The following is a 23857-nucleotide window of genomic DNA, read 5'->3' as shown; positions in this document are numbered from 1 at the left end:
TTTGTTGACCATAAAACATAAACATTTAGAGACAAACAGAAACGTAAAGGCCTACATTAATCGCCCTGAAATGTATTAAGTTGTTTGTTCTTGAGAAGTCCAACTCCACAGTCCATGCACAGTTATGATCAACCAGAGTCACTGTGTCACCCGCAGTAATGATCTTCACGGATATCACGATAATCACATTTGTCTGAGCTCATTATTTAACATAACACAGGTGTTCATCCATCGTTTTGGCTGAGTCAAGGCTAATGTCTCGTCGTAATGTGTTTCTTGCTTAGTCTGTCTAATTAATGTGTTATCGTTACAGTCAGATACATGATTTGTATTACGGTATTCAATATAGTGTACGTGTGTCCTTGTGTGCCTGCCTGCTTGTGGCTTACTGCATATAGTAAAGACATGTGTCAAAAACAATACATCCTGATCAGGAAATACATACATGAATACATTCATATTTAAATAGTAAAGGTTGGAATACCGTATGAGACTCAGCGTAACAAAAGTACTAGAATCTGAACTTTAATGAGAAATGTAATTTAAATATAACATATATTACACACATACACTTGTAAACCTAATGTTCTCATAGGTATTTCCTGATTAGGATTTACTGTATATTTGAAACATTTCATGTAGGTTGACACTTATACACACTTCTAAACATCATCATCATCATCATTATCATCATCATCATCATCATCATCATCATCAAAATCATCAAAATCATTATTACGTATGAAAGCCACAGGTGTCTTCAGTTTTGTTTTGTTTAAGGAAATTGCTAACCGATATCATATTCTATTAAAATTCTTAGGCAAAAATCTATCCCGAAGTTCTTTATAAGCTGGGCATTGCAACAAAAAGTGATATTTATCTTCTAAATCTACTTTACATACAGGACAATTTTTTTAGAGATGCATCAATATTTTGCCACCTTCCTACGTTAACATGAGATTATATTGCCAACTATTATGCTGGGAATCCTGCTTTTCATTTGGGAATACCTGGAACGTCATTCTACATATAACACATGGTAGGACGACGGCGGACGATGGGGCAAGATATTAGCGTACTCGTGTGAGGTCCCGTGTCCCAAGTAAAGGGGTATAATTGTAAATGACAAAAGCTGACATTGTTGATAAAATGTGGTTACCGAAGACTGGTTCGGGAAACGTTTGACTTAAAACATGTTTCTACACTTTTAAATATTCTAGGAGTGCCACCGAAATACAAAATTTATGTGATTCAAATTAGGCTTCGGACAATAAAAGTAATTTTTTTTAAATAATCCAGTAATACACAAATCAAGACATTTAACTTAATATTTGTTTTAAGTTTAGACAGAGTTGCCATAAAATATATTGAAATATCTTAAGACGTTACCTTTGTTCAAGACGTTCATTCCCAAATTAAAGAGCTACACTAGCGAGCGATGTCTCAAGTCTCAGCGCACCGTTGATGAAGAATCGCCTGACGCCTTCTGCTACATGCTGCTAACAGTCCATGTCTTGGTGATAATGATATATCCTAGTCCGGACTGTTGCTCCTCCCACAAGACAGCCCCCGTTCTTCAGAGAGGAATCATCACGTGATATGTGAATATAAATCAATCTCCGTCTATTATTCGGTCACCGCACTGTCCGTCTCCTACCTATACACATCTTCACTACATTTACAACGTACCGTCCGTCTCCTAACTACACGTCAACATATACAACGTACCGTCCGTCTCCTACCGATACGTCAACATATACAACGTGCCGACCTTCTCCTAACATGTCAACATATACAACGTGCCGTCCGTCTCCTAACTAACGTCAACATTATCAACGTACCGTCCGTCTCCTACCTATACACATCTTCGTCTACATATTACAATGTGCCGTCCGTCTCCTAACTATACGTCAACATATGTGACGTTCCGTCCGTCTCCTACCTACACGTCAACATATGTGATGTTGCCGTCCTTCTCCTACCTATAGGGCCAACATATGTGATGTTCCGTCCTTCTCCTAACTATAGGGTCACATATGTGATGTGCCGTCCTTCTCCTAACTATAGTCACATACACATGTGCCGTCCGTCTCCTAACTATACACAACATATGTGATGTGCCGTCCTTCTCCTAACTACAGAGCCACATATGTGATGTGCCGTCCGTCTCCTAACTATAGGGCCACATATGTGATGTGCCGTCCGTCTCTCCTAACTATAGGCCGTTTGTCTCCTACCTATACTATAGGGCACATATGTGATGTGCCGCTCTTCTCTCTAACTATAGGTCAACATATGTGATGTATGTGCCGTCCTTTCCCCTAACTATAGGGTCACATATGTGATGTAAGACATCCTTCTCCTAACTATAGGGTCACATATGTGATGTGCCGTCCTTCTCCTAACTGTAGGGCCACATATACCATGTATAGTCCTTCTCCTAACTATAGGGTCACATATACTGATGTACCGTCCTTCTCCTAACTATAGGGCCACATATGTGATGTACCGCCCTTCTCCTAACTATAGGGTCACATATGTGATATACCGCCTTCTCCTAACTATAGGGTCACATATGTGATATACCGCCCTTTTCCTAACTATAGGGTCACATATGTGATATACCGCCCTTCTCCTAACTATAGGGTCACATATGTGATATACCGCCCTTCTCCTAACTATAGGGTCACATATGTGATATACCGCCCTTCTCCTAACTATAGGGTCACATATGTGATATACCACCCTTCTCCTAACTATAGGGTCACATATGTGATATACCACCCTTCTCCTAACTATAGGGTCACATATGTGATATACCACCCTTCTCCTAACTATAGGGTCACATATGTGATATACCACCCTTCTCCTAACTATAGGGTCACATATGTGATATACCACCCTTCTCCTAACTATAGGGTCACATATGTGATATACCACCCTTCTCCTAACTATAGGGTCAAATATGTGATATACCGCCCTTTTCATAACTATAGGGTCACATATGTGATATACCGCCCTTTTCATAACTATAGGGTCACATATGTAATATACCACCCTTCTCCTAGCTATAGGTCACATATGTGATATACCGCCTTTCTCCTAACTATAGGGTCACATATGTAATATACCACCCTTCTCCTAACTATAGGGTCACATATGTGATATACCGCCCTTCTCCTAACTATAGGGTCACATATGTGATATACCGCCTTTCTCCTAACTATTGGGTCACATATGTGATATACCACCCTTCTCCTACTGCAGGGTCACATGTGATATACCGCCCTTCTCCTAACTATAGGGTCACATATGTGATATACCAACTGCATCGTGATTTACCGTTGCGTTGTACGTTGTCTGGATTTGGAAACCAGTCGACGTCGTTATTGCCTATTTTAATTCGATGCACACTGCGTGATTTGTGTCTTAGTTTGAAGATGCTAGTGTACATGTGTGGGTGTGCCCGCGTGCTGTGTGCGTGCGTACGTGCGTGCGTGCGCGCGCGTGTGTGTGAAAATGAAACATTTGTTATACTATTAGATTATTCATTTTGCTTCCGGCGCATTCGTATGGAAACACATTGAGTTTCTGTGAGTAACAAATGTAACTTGTGCATTTTACTCCAATACCAATTGTCACACCCTACCTTTTGTTCTCCTCTGTTGCCTAACCTATTGATGATATGTAAACATAGAGTGAAGTAAGATATCAAATAAGACCAGCACATCGCACATGAACATGTCTGTGCAAAACCCATTATAAGCGCAGACACGTGTTATAATGGAGCAGTTTGGTAGCCTTCTAACAAATAAGGCCATTTTGATGTATCATCAATTTACATTCTAACATTGTACCAATTGTTCTAATTTAACCATGCTTCAAGAAATAAATCATATTTACATGTAATTTAACCATGCTTCAAGAAGTAAATCATATTTTTAGGTGTGCGTCCTGCATCCACACGCGGCGTCCTTCACAACTCTTTGTTGGACTAACGGATTTGTAAACAAGTTTACGACCTGGCACTGTCAGTATTCCTTTTGTGTTTAGCCTCACCCTGAATCATCCATCTCAAGACAAAGGAATTAAGTTCATTTCACTCCTTAATGGATTATGTACCAGGACTCAGTTTCCGTAGTTTTGATATATCTCATAGGAATGGGTTTATGGAGCTAACTCTGTCTCTCAGGTTTTATATGCATACAGACAAACAACACGCGCTGTCCATTATTATGATTCACTTCTTATCAAATTTGTTTGTGACGTTTCTACTCCCAGGTCTGAGCCATCTTTGGAAGTATAACCAGTGGTGAATATTTCAGTAAAGATACATTTATATACTACAAGTAATATTAGTTAGTCTACATGAAAGTTTGAAATGACAGGAGGCGGTAGGGTAACCTAGTGGTTAAAGCGTTCGCTCGTCACGCCGAAGACCCGAGTTCGAATCTCCCACATGGGGCACAATGTGTACAGCAAATTTCTGGTGTCCCCGCCGTGATATTGCTGGAATATTGCTAAAGCGGCGTAAAACTAAACTCACTCACTCACTGAAATAACATGGGTCCTTGGTGTGGTGATCTACCTTCAGTTGTTGGCGATCTATAGCCTCTTTTTACATTGTCTTGTCATTTCTAGTTTAAATGTTTTAGATTTAATTGCTAGTTTTAAATGAATATATGTGATACACTAGTACTTTTACTGTTCTTCGTCAACAGGCTTTTAAATTCTAATTTTATTGATCTATGATATAATCATTAATTGTTCTCGTCACAATGGCTGAAATATTGCCGATGTGGCGATAAATATTAACTCACTCAATCATTCACTGAAATAACGTGCTTGGTTTGCTATCACAGTTCTAGCCCTACTGATTCAAGCATGTGCAAATGTGCATGTTCAAACGCATGTAATAATGGGGCACAGCAGGCAAACACGCTCAAGTGAAGTAGGGCCCCAAGCGGCCTCTGATACCAGCACTATTCCCTTGTTTGACCGACATTAACCCACAGATCGTTAAGTATTTTGTGTTTCTTTGCTAGTCAGCTGAGTATATCCAAATAACATTTTATTATTGGATATTTATATAGCGCACATATCCACGCACTAGTGCATGCTCAAGGCGCTGGCAGTTACGCATTTCGGTTCAGTGTTTCAGTTGCCATGATTCACTCAGGTTTGGTTGGAGGACACCTTGATGGGTTGTTTAGTCACAGTAAGCTTGATGTGAGAGGTAAGACAGACTAAATATTTGAGACTCACCTACGAGTGTACTGAAACATAATGATGGCGAATCAAGGTTCGAAAATAGGATCAGGGATTGTTCGGTCTGTATGCCTGGTAAACCACGAGATTCTCTCTCTCTCTCTCTCCTCTCTCTCTCTCTCTCTCTCTCTCTCTCTCTCTCTCACTCTCTCTCTCTCTCTCTCTCTCTCTCTCTCTCTCTCTCTTTCCTCGCTCTCTCTCTCTCTCTCTCTCTCTCTCTCTCTCTCTCACACACACGCACTCACGCGAACAGACACACCCCTCACTCTTGTACACACTTTCACACGCACGTACACTTTCAAACATAAACACAGACGCCTCAGCATCGCAAACCACGAGACTCTCTCTCACACACAACACACACGCTCTCACACACATGCGAGTGCAGACATATTTGTACACACTTTCACTCCGCATATACATGAGCACATACACTTTCAAACATACACACACTCGCACTCACAAACGGACGCACGCTCAAACAGTATTAGTTACACGGCTATTTGCCAGGTAGTATGGGATGGTACAGCAAATTGAAGTCGCATTTCCTCCGGCCTTCAGCCTCGGCCTCAGGAAACATCCATGCAACGAATTAATTATCCTTTAGATTATTTAGGTTTCCAAATGTTAGTAAATATCATAATACATTATTCTTGAAATGTTTCTCTTCTATTTCTGCTGCAGTACATCACTCAAGGCGTTTTGACATGATTAGTGACGAAGACGAACATTATCGATCGTTATTTGAAGGGACATAACCCTTGTAGGCTTAAAACTACCCGTTACTTTAAATAATACCACCGTTTGGGACATTTCGTTAGGTCCAAAATTGTTTCCACATACATAATTAAGCGCTTTCTAAAACTATTGATAAAACACTTTTCGTGTTAATGAATACTGTCAAAGGTCGCAAACTGTCAAGGTCGTCCATACCTCCTGCTGGAACAGGGTTCGACGGTGTCATTCTATCCGTGAACAACTGTATTGTTTCAGGCCATAAACCAAAATCTGCTAATCTATCTTAATGGATATTAGCTCTATATAAATGCGCATAAATGTAATGTAATGTACGTATACGCAATAGTCTGCTAATCTATCTTAATACGAAAACTCATATATGTATCCACGTGTACGCATACACACCACCCTCAAACACGCACACACGATACGATCCGTATCCACGACATGTTTAAAGAACCTAGTTTCCATGTATCATGTAAGGAAGAAATAACCGCCAACAGTCCACTAAAATGTCTAAAACACCGGGTGTCTTTACAGGCAGGATCGGTTGGTTAGACTTGCTGACTTAGTGATACTTGTCATCGAACCCAGATGTATAAACCGATCCTCATGATGTCAATCACTGGAATGTCTGGTTTAAACTAGAACATTGACAGCCGCCATTTTGGTGGAATGTTGCCGGCGTTAAAACATGCAAGCAAACATCATTTCCATAGCAAGGGACGTACTACCGTGACTGACTCCCCTCAAAAGTACACACATGCTGTCCAGTAAATTGATAACATGACTTCAAAGTGATTGGCGTGCGTTTAGGCAGATATAAATACCGTTGCCCATGCTTTGCTTGATTTCGGTCGCCTATACTTAGTGGATTCTCACTGTGTGTATTATGATTTTGACGTTTTGACGTTTTTGACGTTAAAACAAACGTTCAATGGTTGTATATTAACGATTCACAAATGATAGCGTCAAAGACAACCATATAAAAGGGACAACGTCCGGTGCAGTTGAGGGAGATACAGATAATATATTGCCCGATTAGTCAATGAAATGTTAACCATAGCATTAAACTCTTCTTGCTGTAGGACGAGCATTGTCCACGAGTCCCCGTCGTATTTCACTGGTTTCAGGATCTCCGGAAACATTGCAATCAATATGAATACCAAAATAGTATATTATGTGAATCACTGACTTTAGACATTTCATTTTAAAAACATTACATCAGTGTATTTATTTGTAAAACAGCCACTAGACAGGATAGAATTCATTTGTCATACTATGTAAGTTTAATGTTAGTTTCCTTAATCTGTCACAAAACATCGTCAGTTTGAGTTAGTTCAGTGACAATACAACTAGATGCTAGAGGCTTCCTCTGATTAATGCGTCATGCTTTCTTCATCAAGTATAATGTTAAGTATCCGAGTCTGTTAGGATCTATCCAGGAGGCATAACAAACGGTCGGATTTGAAAATGAGATATTTCCGATTCTGTGTTAGTGCTAATTACCTCCTGTCGCTGTAGTGTCCATACAGACGTGTGAAGCGTATTTACCATGGCCATATATCATGTGTGGCAGCTGCATCAGCTGAATGTCTCCATATCCACCAATATCATCTTGTAGGAGCTATCATCTGTTGGAGACAGTTCCTGTGGCGCCCTGACGATACTCGACCCTAAACGACGTTGCCAGGAAACCAATATTGGTACCATTGTTGTATCGCCAAGAGCATAAACTGTGTTGGTTACTGAAGGTGGCTCTTTGAAAAATAATATCGCAAACACTGACATGCATTCATATGAAAAAGATGTATCAAATAATAATAAAAATCCCATGTATTGGTGGAAAGATCTGACACAAGAGTGTCAATTACCATTTGTGCCATTACGGGCCCAACACTTCAAGGGTTAACATATTAAGTATTACATTTCATTGAGATTTGCATCTCTTGTCGAATAGTTCGCCTGCGTTTACTGGGTTCTCATTTAATCCTAGTATGTCTACGCCGTTATACAAGTCATTATCAGTGAACGTAAAATAATAAACAGTGCATCTGTAACTCAACACCCGAGGTGTCCGCGTAGTTAAATAACATGACAGTGGAGGATTGCATGTGTAGCCAACTGTAACCTCATGTTGAAGTAGTCCCATAGTCTCTACACACAGGTTTTAATGCAGTGGGTATTGTTTGGTGTCGCACCGGTGATGTCTTTCCCAGCAACTCAAACACCTATCAATTTTTGTCCTCTCGTGTATTGGAGGAATGATCTAATTCAGGACTCGTCAGCTCTATTCAACGAGGTATTACTCAAACTAAGGCTTGAGTGCAACTGTCACGCATTAACTCGCACTGTTTAATTAAAACCAGTTCCAGTTATCCCTTTGATTGGTGAGGTGAGGTGAAATTGGGTTTAACGTCGTGCTTGAGAATATTGCGCTCATATGACGACGTGCATGCATGCGTGTGTATGTGTATGTGCGGCTGCTTGTAGTAGCCCAGACTTAAGCTGGTTTTATAGTGCTAGCCCACTGAGATACCATACCGCAGTGAAGTATGAATACCCCACTCCAGACACATTATACTGACTCTGAGCCGACCAGTCCTTGATGTACCCATTAATGCCGAGCGCCAGGCAGGGACCAACAAGTACCATATTTTAACGTCCGTTGGTATGACGCGGCCGGGGACCGAACCCGCGACCTTCCGCTCTCCGGGCGGACGCTCTAACCACTACACCACGGAGGCGGTTCCTTTGATTGTTTAAAGAGTAACAGCGGCGTAGTAAATAAAAACCACAAGAATCAATTCTCTGAACAGAACACATTACATTTTAAATGTAATATATATTTGTCTTATTGATAACATACAGGTATTATCCATCAAAGGGATAACTGGAACTGGTTTTAATTACTTTAAATTGCAATCAAATATAACAGTTTATGTAATGGGTATGTTTCTCGCAAATTAAATAGCCAGTGGACATATTGGTGTCCTATACTGAGGCAGATGCTAATATGAAAGGTCAGGTAGCCACTGCTTGCAGCTTTACAAACAAACTTGGAGAAACCCATATCAGTGGACGATCGAGACAGTATTATGGGCAAAAGAGGTAATGAATATTCCTTTTAATATTTTTCATAATTTCATACGTCGACAACTAAGCAGATCAATTGTTGAAATATATGTGGTTTAATGACAATTGCTCTATTAAGTCCTCAGTTTCCTAAAGTTCACACTGTTTTCAAAGAGTCATCAAATCATGCCACCATTGTCACGAATTTCATCGAAAAATAGGAATATCGTTATTAGGAACGTGTATTATAGCTTGAGAAATACTCTTTGATATCTTACCAATCAGTGCCCCATATTCAGAGTTACCAGATTTGCTCTTCAATTGTTGAAATTGTCCGTCTTGTGAGACACCCCTCGCAGTTGAGTGTACGGATTGGTCACGTCTCATTGTTTACTAGTGGGCGGTTTGGTCATTTGACGGTATACGGATTGGTCACTATATGTGTTGTCATTCAATAAAAGTAGATTTATATTTCCTGAATCCCCCAAATTTGGGACTGTGAACATTGGAACCGGTTGTGAAATTTAGTAGACAGAATAATTGGTGTAAATAGACTTGTTGATGTTCTGTTAGTGAAATTTGTACGTCAAGTATTTTTTGATGTTTGATGTTTTGAATGAGAGTATTCGTACATGTTATCTTCACTCTCATGGATATACCCATTCTCAGCTGGATGGACTATACTGCATATATACATAATATCACCAAAGTGTCTTTTGGTATCAAATGTATGAATACGAGTTGGTTTAAGTTGCAAATATCTTAGGTTTAGTGATAATAGTTTCACTTTCACTGTAATCAATGAAATCATTTATCATAAAAAATCATGGTTTTGGAAAGAAATTGTTAACCTAAGAGCACAAAACTTTTGGATCATTGAAATCGGTGAGACTTATGCTGTCCTCATCATATTGACCTCATGGCATTGTGTTGTCATCAACATTACGACGTAATAGCATTGTGAGCCATGTCCATCATGATGTCAAAGCATTGTGAGGTCATGTACTTGATGATGAAGATGCGATTGTAGTGATATCTACATCGTAGATATCGCTTGATCTTACACAAGCAATATCCACTGCTGGAGCCAGTCGTTCATGATAAACGACCTTCTTCATAAGCGTTAACATAATTGTAATTCACAAAACAGCCACAACTGAACATCATTCAAATTAAGCCCGCGTCGTACATGGGGGAGTATCTTGGCTTCACAAGCTCTGTGAGATTCCCGGACGGACAGGTAGTGGTCTCCTTTGCAGGTTCGTTGGGTTTGGAAACATTCCCGTCCTTTCTCTTCCTTTTTTCCTCTAGACCTCTCTGGCTTGTCAAACGTGTGGTCTCTGAAATTGCATGCAACTGAGTAGTTTGGAAAATATTTAAGTTATGATTTTATGTATAATATTACCACAAGCAAATTTCTTTGTATTGAGAATAAAATATTAGGGCGTAGATTCTCAGAAATAGTTTATCGGAAGCTTCAATTTCACTTCATCCATTGGGTTATTTTATGACTGACAAATCTCTCCACACCACGCTCTCTTCCTCGCCCTGAACCTCCATCTGCTCAACCTCCTCCTGGGTGGGCATGGATACGCTATGGGCCGTGAGGTCTGCATATGAAAACCTCTGTAAATGATAAAAGCAACCATTCTTGTTGTTGCTACCGTTTTCACACACAATCACAAGGCACCTTTAAATGTAAACACTTTATAATTAAAAGGATACTAAGGGGCGCGGTGGGCGAGCTGGCTAAGGCGCCAGGCTAGAGATCCAGCGGGCACGAGGCGCCGGTACCGAGCCCCCTGTGACTGGGTGTAAAACCTTGGAGTCAACATTGTGTGCAGACTCTTTTAGAGTTGTCACAAACCGCTAGTGTACAGTACACAACCCTGTGCACTTAAAAGAACCCACGAATCCGTTGGTATATGACCACATGGTGGCCGCGTGAATACGTGCAAACACCAAGTTGCAGGTACAGCAACGTGCAGTAAACTTGGACAAAGTACACCACCCAGCTGTGAATGGGAACCTCGTAAGGATGGGAAAGTCGCAATAACTGCGCAGGGGAGTTGAGATAAGAAGATGTGCCGTTAAGATTGACATCAAATGATCGAGGGAAAAAATATCAGCGCCTTGAGCATGCACTATTGCGTGGGTATGTGCGCTATATAAATATCCTATAATAATATGAATATTTCAACAGAAAGCTACACACAAACAAATGAACAAATCTTAATTAAGAGAACATGGCAGTTGTGACTCTTGATGTAGATTATATAGAGTATAATATACGAGCTCAGGCTTAATACTCATTTCTGTTAAATGAGTGAATGATTTGGTATCAACGAGTGGAAGCCATCTTGAAGCTAAATCTGTCAGGGGTTCCATAAACATGCTATTACACGGGGCAAATTTAATATTCTTTTACTGCCCTCGCAGAATGAATTTAGTGAAACCGCTGACAATGTGATAATTCTCAGCTATAGGTGAGTAAGACACGATCTAGCACAATTCAGACGATGGTATTAGCATTGTGATGTAATATTGTTCGCGGTATTAAGCAATGTGTAATAACATCGCAGATTCATTAAACGGTGGTATTTTCACCAGGAGAGTCATAAACGATGAATATACACTTACCGATCAGGGTTCATCCTGGCATCTAACAACTCAACAGCTACACCCATTGCTGTTTTGATGTCAACTGGTCGAAGCACTCCTGTGTCCTGTGGATCAGTGTCCTGGAAACTGGCAAAACGTTTTCAATGTCATGGCTATCAATAGCTCGCACGTTGTAACTCCCTCTTTTTGTAAAGGGGAACAACTGTATCCTCCTTTCAATACCAGTTAGTAAACCCCTCGTAGAGGACAACTGTGATATCCTTTATGTGAGAGAACCATATGGGGAAACTGGGCAAAGTTTACACCTTGAAGGAGCCATTCCCTTAAAGCTAGGCGAACCAGACAGCGTTCTTTTATAGAAATGCCGGGTTCATCCTCTGCATGGTCAAGGCAGCAAACTGAAATCTGTGCCTTTGAGCGTGCGAAAAGTCTCCCTGAAAGTAACTGAGCTAACGTTTGGTTTATGCAGGTATCACACATGTGTCTTTGAATTCACACTTCACAGTAAAATAGGACAAGTATCTTTAGAAAAGTATTATGACCAACCCGTACACCAACTGTTTAGAAAATGTGACAAAACCCTGCAGTGTATGCCAAACCAACCCGTACACTAACAGCATTGACCGACGTTGGCAAACGCATTTCTATGGCCAAATGCAGTAAGTTGGCTCAACGATACTGTATTCCCCATGTAGCAGAGTTTCCCCTACAATTATGAGTGGTGACGGTTTCCAACTGTCGCTCGTTATCAGAAAGAATCAATAATATACCAAGTTTTGTGGGAATCTGAAATTCAACACGAAAAACCTGACAATTTATCTATGATAATGCACATAATAGCTTGAGTTCATAGGATCCTATGATAGAAATGTATTCCAATGAATGTTGTTAACCTCAGCTGGCATTAAAACAACACCTTACTAAACTCCTTGGGAAAAACGGGTGGTAGTCGCCGAGTGGCCGCCATGTTCGAATTTGACCAATCCGGAATAACAGTGACCAACCCCACACTGCCGGAGCTCAATGGACGGTGTGAATCTGGATACACTAAAGGGACAATTGTTGTTATTATCAAAACAATGGTCTGCAAATCAGTGTATAACTGTAACGTATCTTTTACAACCTTGTAAAATCTTCCAGGGTATACATCTCGAATCTATTTAGCAATGACTTTTAAAGAGATCATAAGACTTTTGTGTTTTGAGCTGGTAAATGTCCTGCACTGGGAAGGAATCGAAGTGATGTGAGCTAAATACATATTACTAGTTCTTTATACAGGATATGTACCATGCCAAACACATACATTGCTGCTAGACACTCACATATTGGTGATATGGCAGTTGCGTGATAATATCCCCCATGGTTTTCGCCACTAAAGTTATAAGTGTCTGCTTTAATCTTTAAATAAAGCACATGAATGAAAAATAAGTTATTGTGTATAGGCAGTATTGAGCTCATAAGATACGCATATTATAACTCGTGTGTATATAGGACGAATCTTTTGCAATCGAGTGGCTATTGTGTAGGCAGGTAGCACTACCAACTGTTAGTTACTGGTTGCAAACCATTGCATTAAAGTGCCAATGTAGCCTCTTGAGAGGCATTTAGAAGTTGGTGTTCAAGTAAAACGCAAATATTATGGATGACAACTTCTTCTTTATTCAATATCACAACGTTTCTGGGCTATTCCTTGCCCCTTCGTCAGGGTGAATTGTAACAAGCAAGTTACATCAATGAGTATATATACTAAATGTACAAAAGCCAGTGTTGTATGTATATACAATAAAATTTGATAAGAAAGGGATGGTATTTTTTTCATGATTTCCTAAACAACCATATGCCAGAAACGATTTAAGTACTCGGGATTATGTCTATCAAAGTACCACAATCATTACGCGCGTCCTGACTGGTTTGTTTTCGCACATATAACGTCCATTGAGAGGGGGACGGGTCTTCTCGGAGGTTACGGAAAGGGTCGAGTGGTGACGAATGGGTAAGGGAGCTAAATTAAGCATAAACCTTCTTAAAACTGGAAATCAATTGTTCACTGATAAATTAGATGTTGCTGATGAACTGGATGAAACTCTTGCAAAAACATTCTTAATCGTGGACCTATACATTCCAAACCCCAAAAAAAACAAAACAAAACAAAAAACCCCAAAACAAACAAACAAAAACAAACAAAACAACCCCCGAAACCCCGAAATACAAGCAAAAATAAAACAGCAGGAAAAAGATGACTTTTACTTTTCATTAAAAGTTGTTTCGAATTGGGGAGCTGACCAGTCAACCCTGCTTCATTTGTATAGAGCACTAATCCGTTTAAAGCTTGATGGTAGATCCATCGTATATAGTGGAACCTGCAAAAGCAACCTTAAACTTGTATATTTCATCCACTATCAATGTCTTAAGCGTCATTCACACTGAAGACTAAAGTTTGACAACACATGTCTCTATTAGTCAGTCTGTGTTTGTAGGTCGATTTTACCAGTCGACCAAAACATCATGTGACAATTTCGTTGACAGTGATTGGTTGTTTCTGAACAACACGAGTTTGACAACACTTTACGCGTCAAACTCGAGTTTGACAACACCCAAAATTAGATGGAAAAGTTAGTGAGAAAAGAGACCAATCATACTTTTCTGGACAACAGTTTTACAACTCTGTAATTGGGGTTGGTGGTGAGTTGTTGAAATGTTCACACTCTTAAACTCGAGTTTGACAACATGTGTTTCGTTGACAGCGATTGGTTTATTTTTCCGTGACGGTCGCTTTAGACTTTGTCTTGGGTCGTTCAGAACATCACCCATTGCGATTCTTGAGAAACCATGTTGGGGCCGACGAGCCATCTCTTAACCAACGCGTACGTAAGTCCCAAAACTTTCAAAGTAAAATGTAAATTTACCACATTTTAATCGTAGTATTTTTGTTCTTTTAACTTCCGGCTACATTTTCCTACAATCGCCAGCTGCTGAAGGGATGGTGTAAATCCAGCTAGGGTCCATGCGGGTAGCAAAGGTACTGTAAGACCCATGGTCCCTAGTATGGTGAACTACCTTCAGTTGCTGGTGATCTATAGCCTATTTTTATATTGTGTTGTCCTCTATAGTTAAAATGTTTTAGATTTAATTACTAGTTTTACATTTATATCTGTGATATTTTTAGTTGTTTTACTGTCCTTCGTTGACAGGATTTTATACTCTCTCTTTAATTATTGTTAATATATATGTTGTTTTAGTCACGATATGACTGAAATATTGCCAAAGTTTTAACTCACTCAGTCACTCACTCACTCTTAACCAACGCCTTCTGAAATTATCTTTATAATACATCACAAAACTATATTCAAAGGAATCCAAGCCTGCGTTCAGCTGCGCTTTTACTCCTCGTTGTGAGGATCATTCATTTCTGCTGCCAGCATTGAGCTGGAAAATATATCTCCTTCTCGACTTCTTTCTTCTCCTCCTTGGCAATTGGTTAGGCCCCAAGTCGACCTAAAATTAACCACATTTAAAAAACCCCAACTAATTAATTACGATCTAAACAAGAATTTAATCAATTAAAAACGAAATATAACACATATAAATCCTTATTTACAGATGGGTCCAAGAATGGTGGCGCAGTTGCTTGTGCCACTGTCATTGGATCCAGAAGAATATCTTCTCGATTACCAGATCACAGCTAATTTTTTACAGCCGAAGCAAACACCATATTAACAGCCTTAAAATATATTGGAAAACAACCTAAACATAAAGAATACATAATCTTTTCTGACTCTCTTTCGTGCCTTCAGGGGATTCAAAATCTTAGTAACGTCCACTTTTAATTGAACTAATTGAATTATATAATGAACTTGCTGCTGGCCAATACGACATCGTCCTCTGTTAGTTACCCAGATATGTTGGAATTTCTGGTAACACAATGGCCGATATTGCTGCTAAGTCAACCCTCCACACATCTGTGACACCACTTCTTATTCTATACTCTGATTACAAAGCTACCATTAGATCTTATATCCGTGATCTAATGAAAGAAGTGGGACACCCAAGTACGTATCAATAAATTACATCAAACAAAGCCAACTATCGGTTACACCTACTTGGGTTGTCAGTCCAGATTTGAGGAGGTCATTATGCGACGATGTCTGATGTGTGTTTGTCGCCTATCAGGTCAGTGTCCGGCGTGTCGGGCGTGATCCGATGAGGTGAAATCGTCCGATGAAGGAACTAAGCTCAGAGCTTAGTTTGCCATTGGACGCTCTTTCCGGTCTCAAATCGAGTCAGTGTCGGATGAATGTCGAGTCAGTCCGATGTGTGTCAGATTCGTGTTGTGCAACTATCGGACGTGTCCAGCCAACGTCGGACGGCAATCTGATAAGTGTCCGATGAATAACAGTTATCTGACGCTCATTCGCTTGCAGTCTGCGGTGTGCCCGACGGTCCTGATAGTCGCCCATCACCAGTTCCATTCTCCTCGGAGGGTAACATGATATTTAGCACCGTCCGATTGCTATCCGGTGTAACATCGGAGGTAATCACTCATTAACTCAACTGTCATCTGACATATCGCATAGCAAGCGGTGACATCTGACGGCCAACGGACTACAAAGGGAGGGTAGGCCGACACTAACCCCGCAGAGTTTCACCGGACACTACAGAACCAAGATCTTGAAGATGGGTCCAAGAAAGAACAGAAATGTTCGAGGACACAAGGCAAAGAAGCGACCTCCCATTCTCCTGGCATGATGTTGTGGTTTGCATCTCTGCATCCATCTGGCCATGGTGCATGGCTGGAGTGTCGTATTAGGATCAGGTTGTGGAGGCAGACACAGGTTTCTATGATGTTACGCACAACATCAGGTTGCTGCTGTAATAAAAATCCTTGAAGACACTGGGATCTAGCTGCCAGTATTCCGAAAGCGTTCTCCACGACTCTTCGGGCTCTACTTATGCGATGGTTATATTTCCACTCTGTAAGAGTCAAGTTCTTTCTCGAATATTCGATTCATCATGCGGGTTCGCAAAGCAAAATCGTCATCACCAATCATGAAGTTTGGCATGTTATGGTTGTCACTGGTCATTGGCTCAGGTGGGGGAATCCTATTTGACCTCTCTCTGGAGGTGCCACATGCTTCCCATCAAGTGCCCCATTACATGTGGAACGTTCCAAAGCCTCTCGTATTCTTCAGCAATTGCTACCATTCTTGTTCAGTGGTGGGACACTGGATCACTTCATCAGCATACACATCCACTATGGCTTGATGACAGATTTCGGGGATAAACTTGCAAATGGTTTCTCGAGCAACCCTGAAGCTGTATGACAGTGATGGATACTGATCGCCAGCTGTAAGGTGCCCCTCAGAAAGTACACACATGCTGTCCAGTAAAGTGATAAAGTGACTTCAAAATGATTGGCGTGCGTCTAGGCAGATATAAATACCGTTGCCCATGCTTTGCATGAATTTGGTCCCCTATACTTTGCAGCTTCTCACTGTGTGTATTATGTTTTTGACGTTATTTTCTATAAAACAAACGTTCAATTGTTGTATATTACCAATTCACAAATGATAGCGTCAAAGACAACCATGTGAAATATGTGACAACGTTCGGTGCAAAATAACAAATTAGTTGATTTCATTTGAGGGAAAGACATAGAAAATATATTGCCCGATTAGTCAATCAAATGCTGAGCATAGCATTAAATTCTACTTGTTGTAGGATGAGCAGTATCCAAGTATGACGAATCCTCGTATTGTACTGGTTTCAGGAACCTCCGTAAACACTGCAATCAATACAGATACCAATTTAATAACTTTTGTGAATTACTGACTTTAAACGTATCTTTTTACAAACATTAAATCAGTGTATTCATTTGTGATACAACCACTAGGCAGGATAGAATTCATGTCATACTATGTACGTTAAATGTTAGTTTCCTTAGTCTGTCACAAAACATCGTCAGTTTGAGTTAGTTCAGTGACTATACAACTAGATGCTAGAGGCTTCCTCTGATTAATGCGTCATGCTTTCTTCATCAAGAGTATAGTGTTAAGTATCCGAGTCTGTTACGATCTACCCAGGAGGCATAACAAACGGTCGGATCTGTAAATCAGACATTTCCGATTCCGTGTTAGTGGTACTAACCTCCTGTCGCTGTAGTGTCCATGCAGACGTGTGAAGTGTTAATACCATGGCCATATATCATGTGTGGCAGCTGCATCAGGTGAATGTCTCCACATCCACCAATATCATGTTGTAGGAGCTATCATCTGTCGTAGATAGTTCCTGTAGCGCCCTAATGACTATATTCAGCCCTGAACGACGTAGGGCGTCCACTATTGAGTCCATGTTGCCAGGAAATTAATATTGATGACATGGTTGTATCGTTCAGGGCATATACTGTGTGAGTTTCTCAAGGTGGATCTTTGAAAAATAACATCGCAAACACTGACATGTATTCACATGAAGAAGATATAACACACAAAAAACTCCCATGTATTTGTGGAAAGATCTGACACAAGAGTGTCAGTTACCATTAGTGACATTACTAGTCCAACACTTCAAGGGTTAACATATGTTGCAATTAAGCATTCCATTTCATTTAGATTTGCACCCTTGTCTAAAGGTTTGCCTGCGTGGACTAGGTTCTCATTTTAACCAAAGTATGTCTGCGCCGTTATACAAGTCATGACTTCCCCAGCAAGCCAAACAGCTATCATTGTTCGTCCTTTCATGTCCAGGAATTATCTAATTCAGGGCTTGTCAGCTCTCTTCCACGAGATATTACTGGGACTTGAGTGCAACTATCACGCACGATCTCGCACTGAGGCAGACTTTAAACAGTAACGGCGGCGGAGTAAATGGAAATCACACGAATCAACAGAACAGAACACACTACATATCTAACTGTAATAACCTTTTTCTTATTGACATCGATAACATACAATTATTCGCAAGGGACATATGTAACTGGTTTTAATTACGTTAAATTTCAATCAAATATAACAGTTTATGGAATGGGTACGTTTCTCGCAGATTATCCAGTGGATAAAAACAATCCTCTTCCGTCCTATACGGATACAGACGCAAATATGGTCACTACTAGCAGCTTTATAAACAAACATAGAGTCACCCTTGCCACTGGATGATCGTGTCAGATTTAACCATCAGGAATCTGGATACTCAACATGGATAAATGCTGTTATTGTGGTCTGCAAGTCAGTGTCTAACAATGAATTATATTTTACATACTTGTACATCTTCGTGGATATACATCTCGAAACTATATATTTAGTAAAGACATTATTTGACGATAAAGAGGTTACAAGGCGTTTGTGTTTTGAGTTGGTTAATGTCCTTCATTACGAGTCGGAGCGAGGGCGAGCTAAATACATATTACTATAGTCTGTTTGCAGTGTAAACGTACCGATGAATTTCACTTTAAACAAAACAGTAAAATCAAATTAAGTGAAATTAAGATTGCGAATCCTCTTAATTTTACCTTGCCAAATGAACATTTAAAATCTCTGAATCTTATTCAACTTAGGATAAAGTTGTTTAACAAACGATCATAGATTCAAATTGCTATTATTGGTTTGTATGACAAGGGAGTAAGCGCAGTACACGGAACAGTGAAACAAATGCACGTGTGGTACGTGATGAGCGTTAACATAGACCAGCCCTACTTGTTCTCGGTGTTTCATCTAATGTGGTTACCCCTTGTAATACAAACCAATAAAAACGATTTGAAACCATGATCGTTTGTTAAACAACTTTATCCTTAGTTGAATAAAATTCTGAGATTCGAATGTTCAATTGGCAAGGTAAAATTATGAGGATTCGCAATCTTAATTTCGCTTTAATCGATTTAATTTTTGCTTAGCGAGAATTTCATCGGTACGTTTTCACTGCAAACAGACTATAGTTCTTAATACTGGATAGGTACAATCCCAGAACACATGCACTGCTTCTAGACACTCACACATAGTTCAGTGATAATATTTCCCATGGTTTATGTCACTAACGTTTAAAGTGTCTGTTCAAACCTTTAAAGAACGTCAGAGCAACAGAATACGTTACTGTGCATAGTGTATTGAGCTCATGTTTCATGATTTAAAATATATCATAACTCTGGTGCATATGCTTAGGATCTATCCGCAATCGTGAAGCTATTGTGTATGCAGGAAGCACTACCGCTGTCAAATGTAGCCCCAAACCATACATTACCGAAATGTACAATTTCGTCGCCTGAAAACCAGAGTGTACTAAGTCACCAAAAACTATTTTCGAGAAAATCGATCTAGAAGTTTAGGACAACAATATATTCTAAACTATTCAATCGAATTCTTTGGAATTGTTTGCATGTGACATGTCAAACAGTTTCAGAAAATAGCAAATTATATCCTCAATCTATTAAAATAATTAAGAAATCCACGAAAAATGATTGAAGTTAGAACCTTGACCAAAGAAAATCGTGATTTTTCTCAAAACCAAAGTGTGCTAAGTGTCAGGAAACACAGCCAAATATCAGCCTTACTATTATTATATGGATATTTGATTCTTATTTCTTTTTACCAGGTTGTAGTTTTGTTGTTTAAACCTTTTTTGACTTTCATACGGACTACACTTAATAAAATAAAGCAGAAATAAGAACAGAGTTAAAATGTTCCATTCATGATGAAAATCACTTCGAAACTTGTAAAATCTCAATACCACATGATCAAATTGTGCTTGCTCATTCGGCAATAGACAACTTATAACACTCGAAAACTAACAGCATGTGATTTTTCATGGACAGAGAACAAAGTTTGTGTTTGAAAACCATTTTCAAAGCTAGATATCAGTGTAAAGTTGCCAGAGTAACACATTTTGCTCTAAAACCTACCCCCGAGCATACTAACTCTAATTGTCAAACGTGGACTAAGAACCCCCTGGTTTTCAGGCGACGACTTAGTTAGGAGATGAAACTGTGATTGATATCTTTTCTTGTACCTCTGACATGCACTACCTCCTTACACGGTCTCACCACTAACCCGTCACACAGTACTTCCTTGACACGGTATGCTACGTTAAGTCTCACCACTAATTCGTCACTCATCACTTCTGTGACACGGTATACTACCTTAAGTCTCACCACTAACTCGTCACTCATTACTTCCTTGACACGGTATACTGCCTTAAGTCACACAACTAACTCGTCACTTCTATTTTCCTTGACAGCAGTTAGCTGTGATGCACTAAGGATGCCAGTCCATCCGGGGATGGACACAGCTTCAACACAAGACAGATAGACTCACCCCATAGTGGGAACTGTGTAGCTGCTATTCGCCTCCGTCGCCCGCTCCCTCTACTCGTGTTAAAGGTATTTTTTACTTGGTTCGAGTCTGACCTGATCTTGACCACATGTTCCCATACCTCGTCTTAATTCGTTAACTATATCTGACTCTGAAGTCATGTGTGTCGCGATTGGAAATATAACGGAGATCACTGATCGGTGACTGATCCCTTTGCAACTGTTCATTGTTGGTTTAACGTAATTGGTAATTTGTTCTGTCTCTAATAGTGACTGTGTTCTTCACTTGCCTAGCGAAACCTACGACACAAACACATCTAGCTATTGATCTACCTGTAACTGGCGACATTCTGTTTCCATTGCTTTCCCAACCTTAAAAGCACTCATGAGAATAACCGCAAATCTATATAAGGATTCTGATGTAATTTTCTTGTGTGGGTTTAGGATGCATTTTACCTTGTAACAATACTATGACACACCGTCAGTGCAAGGCAGTGTTACTCTGCATAGGAGAATCCCTACTATGACACACCGGAAGTGTAAGGCAGAGTTAATCTTCACAGATGCATCACTACTATGACACACCGACGGTGTAAGGGCATATGTTAATCTGCACAGGAGAATCACTACTATGAGACAAAGACGGTGTAAGGCTGTGTTAATCTTTACAGGAGAATCCCTATTATGACACACCGTCAGTGCAAGGCAGTGTTACTTTGCATAGGAGAATCCCTACTATGACACACCGGAAGTGTAAGGCAGTATTAGTCTGCACATGAGAATCACTACTATGACACACCAACGGTGTAAGGCTGTGTTAATCTTCACAGGAGAATCACTACTATGAGACACCGACGGTGTAAGGCAGTGATAATCTTTACAGGAGCATCACTACTATGACACACCGTCAATGTAAGGCAGTGATTATCTTTACAGGAGAATCACTACTATGACACACCGACGGTGTAAGGCTGTGTTAATCTGCACAGGAGAATCACTACTATGAGACACCGTCAGTGTAAAGGCAGTGTTAATCTTTACAGGAGAATCACTACTATGACACACCGTCAGTGTAAGACAGTGATAATCTTTACTGGAGAATCACTACTATGAGACACCAACGGTGTAAGGCACTGTTAATCTTTGCAGGAAAATCACTACTATGACACACCGTCAGTGTAAGGCAGTGATAATCTTAATGGAGCATCACTACTATGAGACACCGTCAGTGTAAGACAGTGATAATCTTTACTGGAGAATCACTACTATGAGACACCAACGGTGTAAGGCACTGTTAATCTTTGCAGGAAAATCACTACTATGACACACCGTCAGTGTAAGGCAGTGATAATCTTAATGGAGCATCACTACTATGAGACACCGACGGTGTAAGGCAGTGTTAATCTTTACTGGAGAATCACTACTATGACACACCGACGGTGTAAGGCAGTGTTAATCTTTACAGGAAAATCACTACTATGAGACCCCGTCAGTGTAAGGCAGTGATAATCTTTACAGGGGAATCACTACTTAGGCTCACCATTAGGCTCTAATTATGAAGTCACAATGTTTGCTGAAGTGATTACCACAATTTTAAACCGACAAGATAAGCAGCCTGTAACTGCAGAGGTAATGGAAGATATTCGTGGCCTGGGGGTTCTACGACTCATCAGTTTCTATTGAGAAGAATATATTGACCGTCTGACTATGCAAAAGTTGAGTATTAAGAAAACACATATAAATGAAACCTGTTCGAAGCATCAACACAATATTTATTTTGCATTGTGTGTATACCGTTGAAACTCCCAAATCTAACAAAATAATGTTTGCACAATGCATGGCCGTCTTGTATTTTAGATAAATTCTAGCAAAGTATCAAATAGTATTTGTAAATGAAGAGGTAAATACTCTACATACTATTTATGTATGTGCTGTCTGTTGGGTAAGACAAAATACACGTATTCGTCTAGGTAAAGAAGGGCAGACAGTTGTGGCGGTATAAACACAATGACAGCATCCAGTCACCATGCTGCACCTCAGTATACAACCCAACGGTGTCTGCCTTACACAGTATTCAGTCATCATGCTGCACCTCAGTATACAACCCAACGGTGTCTGCCTTACACAGTATTCAGTCACCATGCTGCCCCTCAGTATACAACCCAACGGTGTCTGCCTTACACAGTATTCAGCCACCATGCTGCACCTCAGTATACAACCCAACGGTGTCTGCCTTACACGGTATTCAGTCACCATGCTGCACCTCAGTATACAACCCAACGGTGTCTGCCTTACACAGTATTCAGTCACCATGCTGCACCTCAGTATACAACCCAACGGTGTCTGCCTTACACAGTATTCAGTCACCATGCTGCACCTCAGTATACAACCCAACGGTGTCTGCCTTACACAGTATTCAGCCACCATGCTGCCCCTCAGTATACAACCCAACGGTGTCTGCCTTTACACAGTATTCAGTCACCATGCTGCACCTCAGTATACAACCCAACGGTGTCTGCCTTTACACAGTATTCAGCCACCATGCTGCACCTCAGTATACAACCCAACGGTGTCTGCCTTACACAGTATTCAGTCACCATGCTGCACCTCAGTATACAACCCAACGGTGTCTGCCTTACACAGTATTCAGTCACCATGCTGCACCTCAGTATACAACCCAACGGTGTCTGCCTTACACAGTATTCAGCCACCATGCTGCACCTCAGTATACAACCCAACGGTGTCTGCCTTACACAGTATTCAGTCACCATGCTGCACCTCAGTATACAACCCAACGAATGCCATTACGACTGTCAATTCAAAACCCTGAGTGTTATCAGATCGCATACAAGCGAACATGCC

The 23857-nt window shown here is 40.3% G+C and overlaps 1 long non-coding RNA gene across 1 annotated transcript; it reads left to right on the top strand.

Annotated features, from left to right (window-relative positions):
- The first annotated feature begins 15326 nt into the window (after positions 1-15326).
- Positions 15327-20670, top strand: LOC124267643. Its single transcript, XR_006896087.1, has 3 exons — positions 15327-15587; positions 20281-20286; positions 20661-20670. It is a non-coding gene; the product is annotated as an uncharacterized LOC124267643 (long non-coding RNA).
- The last annotated feature ends 3187 nt before the right edge of the window (positions 20671-23857 follow it).

Source organism: Haliotis rubra, unplaced genomic scaffold, assembly GCF_003918875.1.
Source record: "Haliotis rubra isolate DU_JTF1 unplaced genomic scaffold, ASM391887v1 Scf1327, whole genome shotgun sequence".
NCBI classification, from domain to species: Eukaryota; Metazoa; Mollusca; class Gastropoda; order Lepetellida; family Haliotidae; genus Haliotis; species Haliotis rubra.
This window is presented reverse-complemented; position numbering and strand designations above follow the sequence as displayed.